Source organism: Prionailurus viverrinus, unplaced genomic scaffold (genome assembly GCF_022837055.1).
Source record: "Prionailurus viverrinus isolate Anna unplaced genomic scaffold, UM_Priviv_1.0 scaffold_33, whole genome shotgun sequence".
Taxonomy (NCBI): domain Eukaryota; kingdom Metazoa; phylum Chordata; class Mammalia; order Carnivora; family Felidae; genus Prionailurus; species Prionailurus viverrinus.
Genome location: NW_025927604.1, coordinates 6,285,913 through 6,297,736, shown reverse-complemented (window position 1 = coordinate 6,297,736; position 11,824 = coordinate 6,285,913). Strand labels below are relative to the sequence as shown.

General features: G+C 51.6%; 1 long non-coding RNA gene across 1 annotated transcript; it reads left to right on the top strand.

The window, feature by feature from the left end:
- The first annotated feature begins 437 nt into the window (after positions 1-437).
- LOC125158311 (uncharacterized) lies at positions 438-8,185 on the top strand. Its single transcript, XR_007149334.1, has 3 exons — positions 438-830; positions 1,200-1,315; positions 7,708-8,185. It is a non-coding gene; the product is annotated as an uncharacterized LOC125158311 (long non-coding RNA).
- The last annotated feature ends 3,639 nt before the right edge of the window (positions 8,186-11,824 follow it).

Here is an 11,824-nt window from a genome sequence, read left to right as displayed (position 1 = left end):
CTATCCCCGGGCTGCCCGCGAGCTGGCGGGCGCGGGGCCGGCGTCGCCGAGTCTGCGCCACCCCGAGGCGCGCGTCGCGGGGCCCGGCCCCCGCGGGGAGGCCGGGTCACCGCGGGGATCCCCGGCCGCCGCGCCTCCTCCGCGCGCCCGAGCGCAGCGGCGTCCGTGGGAACCCGCAGCGGCCCTCTCCAGCCAGCGACAAGGGCGGGCTTGTCCGGAATCAAGCAACATCTTAATATTATAATACGGCACCAAAAGCAACACCCGAGCCCCGGCTTGCGGGTCCCTAACAAGAAACACATTGTGCGCTCCCTACCCCCACCCCACCCCCTTGTTGGCCGAAGCCACGTTTGCGCGCCAAGTCCATGACTTCAGTGGGGAGGAACCCGTCCACCCCGCACCACGTGCGCGTCCCCCTCCCGCCGCCTCCCCGCTGCGCCCGGAGGTCCCGGCCCGCCGCCGCCGCCGCCAGGGGCCGGGGCGGGGGCCAGGCGCAGGCCCTTCGCGACCCGGGAGGCCAGTGCTGTCCATCGCCTGAGGCCCTGGTGGCATCCAGAAGGCGCCAGCTCGGGTGATTCTGGTCACTGCCCTCTCGGGTTGCTGGTGGAGAGACTTGTGTTTATAAAATAGCTCGCCCTTCTCTTCCCTACCTACCCAAGTCCTTGTGGCTTTCACTCCCACATTCTGCTTCCGACACCCCGCCCCGCAGGTCCATTTACAGACCTCCTCCTTTTTGGTTGGACTGACCTCCAGCAAAGGGTTTGCAAGCCCCCCAACACTGCCACTGGCTGCGGGGAGGCCACAGGACTTAGGGCTACATCCTCTGGGAGGTGAGTGCTGGGGACCAGAGGGCGGGCGGGGACCTGCAGACTCCGGAGGAGCAACCCCTGGGCCCTCCTCATCAGCTCTTGGGGGTCCACCCATCTTCCCAGCACCGCTGACCCAGGCGCCAGGGGCCTCAGCCGTTTCAGGGCCGGAGTTGGCTGTTCTCCGGACCCTGGAAGGAGGGTGAATTAAGTCCTACATTTTATGTAACCATGCCTGCCTTTCTCCGAGGCTGAAGAACACAGAGACATTCCATTTCAGAGAAAAAAGGACCACACAATGGCCCTCTTTGAGGGGAGGTTAAACATTCACATTGGGGAAAAATAGCTAATCCTTTACTAGCCCAGCTCACCTATTTTGCTCTTTATCTCCAGCCTGTGAGTGAGGAAAGGCAGATGTCCGTTTTACAGAGGAAGAAACCGAGGCACAGATGAATGAATGACCGATGTGGGCCCACACTCCCAGGACATCACCCTGTGACAAGGCAGAGGTGTGTGACCTTGACCCCAGGTGGGATATTGATTACTTTTTTTACCTTGAATTTTGTCGCAGTCCTGGAAGATCAGGTGCCCACAGCTAGGAATTTGTAAAAAACACTTTGTTCTCAGGCCTTTCTGAGAAATTTACTCTGAGAGACCGAGCTCGACCCTTTATTAACAACTGATGAGGACTTTTCCTTTTTTTTCTTTTTTTTTTAAATATGAAATTTATTGTCAAATTCAACACCCAGTGCTCATGCCAACAGGTGCTCTCCTCAATACCCATCACCCACTTTCCCCTCCCTCCCACCCCCATCAACCCTCAGTTCTCAGTTTTTAAGAGTCTCTTATGTTTTGCCTCCCTCCCTCTCTAACCTTTTTTTTTTTCCTTCCCCTCCCCCTTGGTCTTCTGTTAAGTTTCTCAGGATCCACATAAGACTGAAAACATATGGTATCTATCTTTCTCTGTAGGACTTATTTCACTTAGCATAACATTCTCCAGTTCCATCCACGGTGCTACAAAAGGCCAGATTTCATTCTTTCTCATTGCCACGTAGTGTTCCATTGTCCTGAGGACTTTTCAAACCTTACTGTATGTAGTGCATTCTGAGAAGCTTCTGGTAAACAACAGTCAACCCCATGGTTAGTGAAGTTTGCCTACTAGGCAAGAGTGAGCCGTCTTGGATATCTTGAGGACCACCACATTTATTTTCAGAAAACTCCAGAGGACAAGAAAGTCTGTTACATTTACCCACATTTTTACCTGTTTACTTTGTTCTTTCTTCCTTCTTGATGTTCCACTATTCTTTCTCTCATCAGTTCTTTTCTGTTTCAAGAGTGTCCTGTAGACATTTTTTTCAGGGTAAGTCTGTTGGTGACAAGTGCTCTTAGATGTCCTGCATCTGAGAGGTCTTGCTTGCCCTTTGGTTCCTGGAGGATATTTTGGTTGTATCTGAACTTCTGGGTGGATAGTTCTTGTTTTTCAGCATTTGCCAAGTGCTACTTCTTTCTGGCTGTTAGGGTTTCTGATGAGAAATCCGCTGTTGTTCAACTTGCTTTTTCTTCTGCAAATAAGGCGGTATTTGTCTCTGTTTCCTTTGTCCTTAGTTTCCACAAGTGTGCTTATGATGTATCTTGGCTTGGATTTCTTTGTGGTTTTCCAGTTTGGGGTTCTCTCAGTTTCTTGAATCTGTAAGTTTAAATCTTCTGCCAAATTTGGAAACATTTTGGCCATTATTTCTTCAGATATTTTTTTCAGCCCCAGTTTCCTGAGATCCTGATGACATAAATGTTAGGTCTTCTATTATAGTCCCTCCGGGGTCTGTAAGACTGCACCATTTTTGTTTTTGTTTTTGTTTTGTCTATTTTCTATCTGTTGTTCTGATCGGGTGGTTTCTACTGTTTTATTTTCAAATGTATTGATTCTTTCTTCTGTTCTGTCTGTTGCTCATTCAATGAGTTTTTGCTTTGGCTGTTGTATTTTTCAGCTCTAGAGTGTCCATTTGGTTCTTCTTTATATCTTCTATTTCTTTCTTTCTTTTTTTTTTTCCAGTTTATTTAGTTTGAGAGAGAGAAGGAGAATGTGCATGTGTGTGAGCAGGGGAAGGGCAGAGAAAGAGGGAGAGAGAGAATCCCAAGCAGGCTGTGTTCAACGTGGAGCCCATTGTGGGGCCCGATCCCATGACAGCAAGATCACCATTTGAGTCACAACAAGAATCAATCAACCGACTGAGCCACCCAGGCGCCCCTACGTCTTGTATTTCTTTGCTGAGATTTTCTTTTTCTCCCTCCCCCCCCCCCCCCCCCCCCACTTTTTGGGATCATGTTCATAATTGCTCATTGAAAGACTTTTTGGATGACTCAGAAAGGCCTTGAGATGACCCTACCCAACCATTAACTAACTGCACCCATGCTGGAAACCCCGAGTGAGACTGTTCACTGGAGCCCAAGCAGATTATGAGAGAAGAAGTTGTCACCTGAAGCCACTAAATTTTGGAGTGGTTTAATACATTGATAACTAAATCGCTACCAAAAGAGAAATTGGGCCAGTCAGGGTGGGGGCGGGGGCGGGGATCAGAGTTTCTAAATATAATTTTGCATATGCATTATAATTGTAATTGCGTATAACTGGGCATTCCCCCCCCACCCTGAAAGTTTTTAACAACAAATTATTTATAGTGCATAAAATAAAATAGGCCCACACCCAACAAAAGTATCTTAATTTTATTTTATTAAAAAAATTTTTTTAATATATTTATTTATTTTTGAGAGACAGAGACAAAGTGAGAGTGGGGGAGGGGCAAAGAGAGAGGGAGACACAGGACCGGAAACAGGGTCCAGGCTCTGAGCTGTCGGCACAGAGCCCAACGCGGGGCTTGAACCCACAGACCGTGAGATCATGACCTGAGCCGAGGTCGGACGCCCAACCGACTGAGCCACCCGGGCGCCCCAAAAGTATCTTAATTTTAAAAGAAATGCATGGTGTCTTTGTTTTTTTAATGTTTGTTTATTTTTGAGAGAGAAAGAGAGAGAGAGAGACGGAGCACGAACAGGGGAGGGGCAGAGAGAGACACACACAGAATCCGAGCTGTCAGCACATAGCCTGACGTGGGGCTCGAACCTACAAACTCCCAAGATCATGACCTGTGCCAAAGTCGGACGCCCAACCGACTGAGCCACCCGGGTGCCCTGAAATGCAGTGTCCAGTATACACTCAGGAATGTAGTGTGAGTCTTTTTTTTTAACCGATCAGAATCCCTCCCAACTCCCCCTTCAGGTATAGACTTTATAATCACATGTGTTAACTATGTATTTTGGTCCCAGACTGAGTAGGACCTGACTCTAGGGCCCCGGAGAGCGGGGGAGAGCTGAGCGGATGGGGAGGGTGGCTGGAAGTGAACCACAGCATCCCTACTGAGGGCGTAAGAATCTGGCGGCTCCAGACATTCCAGAAACCGTGTTATAGAAGAGTCTCAGAAGTATCACTCCTCATCACCAAGATTTCAAGATTTTGACATTTTTTTCTTCACACCACATGAAGACGCTGAGTGTGGAGGGATCATGCTTCCCAGTTAGGACCAGCCTCTCTGTCCCACTGCCTTGTTGATTTAACCTCCAGGGACCCCTGTGACACTGTTTACCCTTCCGAAGACACCACTGGCACCAAGACTCCGAAGCCTGTACCAAGAAGGGGGCTGGGAGCCCCGCAGGCAGTCGCTGTTGGCGGCTGCCCAAAGGCTTCCGTCCTCCCCTGTGACGCTATCCCAGTGTGGCCATTTTTGATCCTGAGAAAGGAGTCAGGAGTGGGTCGATGCAATTACAATTCATTAAGTCCTGCTTTGAAGTCAGGAGCCCATATTCCCAGGGAGGAGCCACTGTGGAGATTCAGAAGAGTGAAATGCTCGCTCACAGTACAATGTTTAGATTCTTCCAGTGGCTGCTGCTGCTGTGTGTGTGTGTGTGTGTGTGTGTGTGTGTGTGTGTTAGGGGAGCACCCACAGGGAGGCTGAGGGGGAGCTGAGGGCTCTGAGGGCTCCTATCACTCACCCCTCCCTGAGCCTGAGCCCTTGGCCCTGAGGGGTGGCTAATTTCTTTATGCTCCCCGAGTGTCTGTACAGCTGCCTGCAGTGTGCCCTCAGGTGAGCTCCTGGGAGGCCGGGGCTCCTCCACCAGTGTGCTGGGGTTTAAATCCGACAGCAGACTGGACAGGAGCATTTCAGCTCTGAACTGTACCCCTCCAAATGTGCTCTGGGAGCCCCAGCATGGGCATACTGAGAAATGCAGTCTGGGGGCGCCTGGGCGGCTCAGTCAGTTATGTGCTGGATTTCAGCTCAGGTCATGACCTCACGGTTTGTGGGTTCGAGCCCCGCGTGGGGCTCTGTGCTGACAGCTCAGAGCCTGGAGCCTGCTTCGGATTCTGTGTCTCCCCGGCTCTCTCTACCCATGCGCACACACTCTCTCTTTCTCTCTCAAAAATAAATAAACATTAAAAAAAAAAAACCCAAAAAACCAACATGCAGAATCTCAGGCTGCAGCCCAGACCTATGAATTAGAACCCGCGTTTTCACAGGAGTCTGGGTGGTCCCTGCCCAGCAAAGCCTGAGACTCAGGGAGCCGACGTGGCAGCCAAGGCCGTGGAAAGAGCCAGCCAGCACAAATGCTCATGCGGCCACCTCTAAAATGGCGTCTTTTCTGAGCAGCACCTTGCACCTGGATCACACAGCCGACTTGGCAACGTTGCCCTCTGGCTCTCACACTGACCGCTAGGGCACGTGGCCTCATTCCCATTTTGCGGACAGAGTGACCGAATGCAGACGGGAGCCCATAGCCGCGTGGCCCAGGGCTCACCTGGGAGTCAGGGTTGAAGCTCAGGGCGCTTTTCCCATCGCCGTCGCCCCAGGGCGGCCCAGGGAGGGCCTGCGGAGGAAGAGCAGGTGAGGGGCCTCGAACGGGGAGCAAGCCTGGGTGTCGCGGGTGGAGCCGCCGCTGCTAACAGGGCTGTTGGTGCCAGTTCACCCCTGAGGATGCCGGGGTGGGGTGTGGGGGGGCCTGGCTGACAGCGCAGGGCCTGGGAATTGCCGGGTTGGAACTCCCACCGAGGGCCTCGACCGCACGTCCTGGTCTGCATCCTGGGGCGCTCTTCTCTGTGGGCTAAGTGCTTGTATGGCCCGATCTTGCTGAACCCACGTAAGACCCTCAGAGGTGGGGCCCCCTGGCTTTCCCTGCTTATACACCAGGACACTGCCACGTGACCTGTGCATCCACACAGCCAGAAGATGGGGGTCTAGTATCTCGACCCACACCCGTCTAACTTAAGTGTCTAATCTTTGTGCTGAGTTCCTTCCCGAGGCTTTCTGAAAAGGTGTCAAGTCCATGTAATTATCTCTGGGAGAAATGCTTGCTTTAAAAAAGAAAACATTTACCATGGATGTTTTATGATAGTTTGAAACATGACATTTTGAAATAAAATCGTCTTTTTAAAAAAAAAATTTTTAATGTTTATTTATTTTTGAGAGAGAGAGTGTGTGAGCAGGGGAAGGGCAGAGAGCGAGGGAGACACAGAATCCGAAGCAGGCTCCAGGCTCCGAGCTGTCAGCACAGAGCCCAACGCGGGACTTGAACCCACGAACCGCGAGATCATGACCTGAGCTGAAGCCAGACGCTCAACCGACTGAGCCACCCAGGCACCCCTGAAATAAAATATTCCTAACTACCACCCTCACAGTGTCTTCAGGCTCTCTTATGGGATTCTCTGCTCTGGTGTTTGCCCTTGGGGGGGGTGGGGGAAGAAGGTCATCCTGTCTGTGGGGACTGAAGGAACGATACTGAAGGCAGAAAGTCCCTGAGCTCGCCCTGTGCAGCAGTGTTCTGAGCAGGAAGCCCCGCCTCTGTGGCCACCGCATGTGGTGGGAAAACGCCTGGCCCTCTTGATCCATTTCCCCGCTTGAAAATGTGACTGAACGCCACCTCCCTCCAAATGATATTTTGGACATTCAACGCATGCCCCACTCAATACCTGAAAGAACGTAAGTGCTCGGTGAACAAGGTTGCGAGGGAAAGTACGGGGCGTCCATTTAAATTGAAATTTCACATAAATGATGGTACTTTTTTAGTATACATCCTTGTATTTCATGAATGATCACTATGACAGCAGCAACCACACCTCATGACAGAGCTAAGAAATTTGTTAAAAGAAAAATAGGGATTTGCATTTATTTTTTATGAAGTTTTGACCCGTCAAGCTAACTGACGGAGAAAAAACATTTTTAACTACGCTTGCAAAATGTGGTGTGTGACCATTAGAGGGCTTATTTATTTATTATTATTTTTTAATGTGTACTTATTTATTTAGAGAGAGAGAGGGAGAACGAGAGGGGGGGAGGCAGAGAGAGGGAAGGAGAGAGAATCGCAAGCAGGATCCTTGCTGTTAAGGTGGAGTCCGACGTGGGCTCTCATGAACCATGAGATCGTGACCTGAGCCAAAATCCAGAGTCAGACGCTTAACCCAGTGAGTCACCCAGGTGACCAGGTGCCCTAGAGATCTTATTTAGCAGTCCCAACCTCAGGAATCCCTCATAGACTCGCATGGGTCCACAGGCACCCCACCTCTCTGCACATGCTAGCTCGTGGTGTCAATTATAAAGTGATTTCCAGGGACGCCTGGGTGGCTCAGTCGGTTAAGCGTCTGACTTCGGCTCAGGTCGTGATCTCAGGGTTCATGGGTTCAAACCCTGTGTTGGGCTCTGTACTGACAGCTCGTAGCCTGGACCCTGCTTCGGATTCTGTGTCTGTGTTTGTCTCTCTCTCCCCACCCCCCCCCACCCCCCCGCTCATGCTCTGTTTTTCTCTCTCTCTCAAAAATAAATAAATGTTTACAAAAATTAAAAAAGTAATTCATTTCCAGGGAAATGCACCCCCCGAGGCCCCTCTCCCACGTGAAGAGACTTGCTCCTCCAGAAATGCCCCAGGGAACATCCACTGATACAGGGCTGACTGGAGCACAGCACCACACCGTTGGAGACCGTATGGAAGAAACCGTGGAAACGTGTCAGTGATTGAGTGAGTTCAGGCAATGCCAGTGGCTACAACAAACGAGCCCTGAGATGTGGAATCGCTTCCACACGCAGGAAGTTCGTTTCTCACTCCCAGGCCAGGGTGGGTGTTAGCGGCCGGCAGGCCACTCTGCTCCAAGTGAGGACTCGGGGACACAGGCTCTTTCCATGCACGCGGGTCCACCACGTTGGCCCTGTGCTTCCAGGGTGTCTGGGTTCCTGCCCGAGGACGGGAGGGGGCGTGGAGAAGCCCGTGCAGAACCCCTTGGGTGGTTTTTCTGGTTCAGGCCCGGAGCTGGCTCACAACACGTGCACTCACATTCTGTTGGTTAGAGAGGGTTTCTCCGGCTTTCCAGCTGATGAGGGTCTGTCCTGAGGGGGACGTTCCCTGGCCTCTGCTCCCTCCTCCAGTTGTGACAACCATTGCTCAGAGGCCTCGGGGGGGGGGGGGGGGGGGGGGGACGGACGACAAAATCGCCCTGGCTGAGAACCTGGGGGTTGGAACTCAGTTGCACGGCCACGCTGGCCACGCCTAACTCCGGGGAGGCTGGGAGACCTGGTCTGGTTGTGTGACCAGGAAGAAAATAAACTGGTTTGGAGCCTACCAGCCTGCCTCTTTCGCAATGACCTTTAGAGAGCCGGTGGCTTTCCTGCGGTGGGCACACAGGCTGCCGCAGAGCTGTTCCCTTCGGGGGGGGGGGGCGCACAGGGGGGTGGCAGATGCAGGAACTGGAGAGACCAGCATTTTGGACTTGGGTCAGATGAAGAGAATCCAAGCGCCACCACTGTGTTGGGCATCACTGAGTATTTATGAAGAGGTGGATGTTTGAGAGAAGGTGCAGCAAAGGAGGAAATGTCCACTTCGGAACATCCCCTTAGGATTCACAAACACTTTTACGCACCTGACTGTGTTCCCAGGCTGCCCCAGAGTGGGAACGGATATGGCCAGCAGCCATGTCTCAGGGAGGGGCTTTGATGGCTTTGTCTTACCGGAGGTCCCTTGAGTTCTGCAGAAGGCAGAGCAGACTGGGGGTAGAAAGGGAAACGTGCAAGTCAGGTATTTGGGTGTCTTGTCGGGGAGAAGAACCGTCATTTGGAAGCCCTGTAGAGAGAATTGTTCCGTCGGCGGCATATTGTGTGTGTATTTAATTTATACTTGAAAGAAAGCAAGAGGAAACATGTAGGAAGGTGTTTTCATAATTCCTTTATTAACGTTTACATGAGTTAATGAACACGCAAACAGATCTGATGAAAACATGTCAGTAATAAAACAACCAGGTTGGTTTTAAAGAAGGATGTGAGCCATCAGATCTGACCTCAGGCTGGAAAAGAGGACAGGTTTTCCAGGCTCAGAAACCGCAGCCAGTGTGAATGGTAGCACAGAGGAAACAGAGCTCAAAGGCATCCGTCTGTCCATCTGCCCGTACAATACATGTTTTCCGAACACCTACTATGCTCCAGATGCTCCTTTAGGAACTTAGGAATCATCAGGGAACAAAACCAAGGTGTTGGCCTAGTTCTCACTACATCCTAACGTAAGCGGCCCCAGCTTTAAGGACTCCATTTTAATGTGAGTAAGAAGCTGAGACTCAGAGAGGATAAATACCGACTCTGAGGTCACAGAGCCACTAAGTGTTGGGATCAGGGAGCAAAGCTGGGGGTGATAGATATGCTTTCTCTGCTTCTTTTGGTCAAATAGTGAGAAAAATTATCCTCAAGTACAGGAGAGTAACAGAGCCCCCAGGCAACATTTCCAAGTCTGCTCAGGAATTGAGTGTCGTGCAGGCAGTGATGGGACCTTGCCATTTTGTTCTTGAAAGCACTGCCAGCCAAAACTTGACTAGAATGATCTAGAAGCTTCTGGAAAACATGGTATTTGTAGACTCTCCCGTCCCTAGCTCTTCTGTAAGAATCTGGGAGTGGGATGAGGAATAAAGCCAGGCCTTTAAATTTTTTCACAAGATTCCTGGCAACCCCAGGGTCTTACCTTAAGAAACACTCCCCAGACCCCTGCTTCTTAGCAGAGGTGGAGATGTGACTCCAGGACCTGCATCTTAGGTATGATCCCCCAGGCGACTGTTCGAACCATTTGGTGATTAGAAGCGGCCATTTGATCATGGAGGGAAGGTTCTGATGTCTGGGGACACAGAGGGCACGATAGGAAATAATCTCCCACGGTCACCCATGTCCCGGTGAAAAACGCGATTATTTCTAATCAAAACGAAGTGGTTCTTTCACTTTTGAATGTAAACCACACAGCCCTAGAGAGATCAAACGGCAAATTTTTAAAAGTCCAAATCGAAGTGATCTTTGTGTTTGGATGGTGACGACGTTCTGCTTTTCGTTTTTCTTTCCTCTCATTTCTACCCACCAGTGTCTTCAGTGCTTCTCACTGCTACTCTCTGCGGACAGAGTGCCTAGTAGAGACAGTATCTGCTGCTCTGTAAGAGCTGTTTGTGGGATCTTGGCCTGGCTCTCACGGCCCTGCTGACCGTGCCTCCACGGCTCCGGGAAGGCGGGCCGTGGCACTGACGGATTTCTGGTGGAGGGAGCACTCTGCGTGACTCCATGGACCTGACTTTTTAGGGGAGCCGGGCTAGTTCACCGCACGGCCAATACAGGGTAAGCAGCCACCCTGTTCAGCAAAATCACAGTAAAGCAAACACACCAGAGGGGAAAAAAAAAAAACCAAGGCCCAGGTCTTCCCACACACACGGACCGGAGCAGTAGCTCAAGGATTCAGAGGGTGCAGCACAGAAGCCCCGTTTCCCTGAGGCCCAAGCAGGGAGCTGCGGCTCAGAGGCCACCCGGAGAGCCGAGAAGCAATGATGGGGCCACTGTGTCACCGTGTCCCCGGAGAGGGGCTGACATGAGAGGAAAGGTACAGGTTATTCCAGATTTTTAAGCTGTAGCGAACCTTTCGCTTCTTTCCTTTCTCTTTTCAAGCGGCCTGGAAAGTAGGGCTAAAAAGGACATCGCGGCCCCTGACATGGGGCCGTCTCTACAAATGGGATTTTAATGCTGCGGACCCTGTGACCAGGGCCCTGCTGGCATTCCTTCTTGGGAAGCCGGTGGGAGCTCGCTGCCTGTTTCCCCTCGGCGTTTCTGGGGTCATCCGTGTTAAGCCTTCGGTTAAAGAACAGCCCCTTTGAAGCAGCTGGTTTGGGCCGGCCTCCTCGTCCCGGGATGGTTTCTCGGTATTTGGGCTCACGTGACACAGAACTACGCTGGATTCCTCGCCTTTTAAAGTTTGCTGGGTTTTTTTTTTTTTTTTTCAGCTGAAGTGGCTTGTTGTGCTTCAGAAAGATTTTGCTTTTTAGGTCATAAAGTGGAGCCTGAAGACTGGGGAAGGGTTTTCTGGTTTTTTTGTTTTAATGTCTTGCCTGCATGCTGGATGTTTGCAGGGTGTGGGAGTAAGGAAGGAGAGCAACAGGTCTGCCCGTGGGGTGGGGGGGTTGGGGGGGGCGCCTGACCTGAGCTCAGGGGTGGCATGGGAGATTCGGGGTCGGGCCCGGGGCTACACTGAGGCAGACGGGGAAGGTGGCCTTCACGCCCTCGTTCTCTCTCCTGCCAACCTGTTTTGGTTTTCCGTACAGCACCCACACCCTTGGAATGTTCTCTAAAAAGTGCTGGGAGAGCAGGGTCTCATTCGTCATTCGCGCCCTGTCCCCACTACCTACAATGTGCGCAGCACGATGCTCACGGACGAATCCTTGAAGATGCGCACGAAGAGGTGGCTGTCGTGAACATTCTCTGCGTCCAAGTCTGCTCAGGGATTCTCATTTAAAACAAATTTTTTTAACGTTTATTTATTTTTGAGAGAGGGAGACAGAGCATGAATGGGGGAGGGGCAGAGAGAGAGGGAGACCCAGAATCCAAAGCGGGCTCCAGGCTCCGAGCCGTCAGCACAGAGCCCAATGCGGGCCTCGAACCCACGAACTGTGAGATCATGACCTGAGCCAAAGTCGG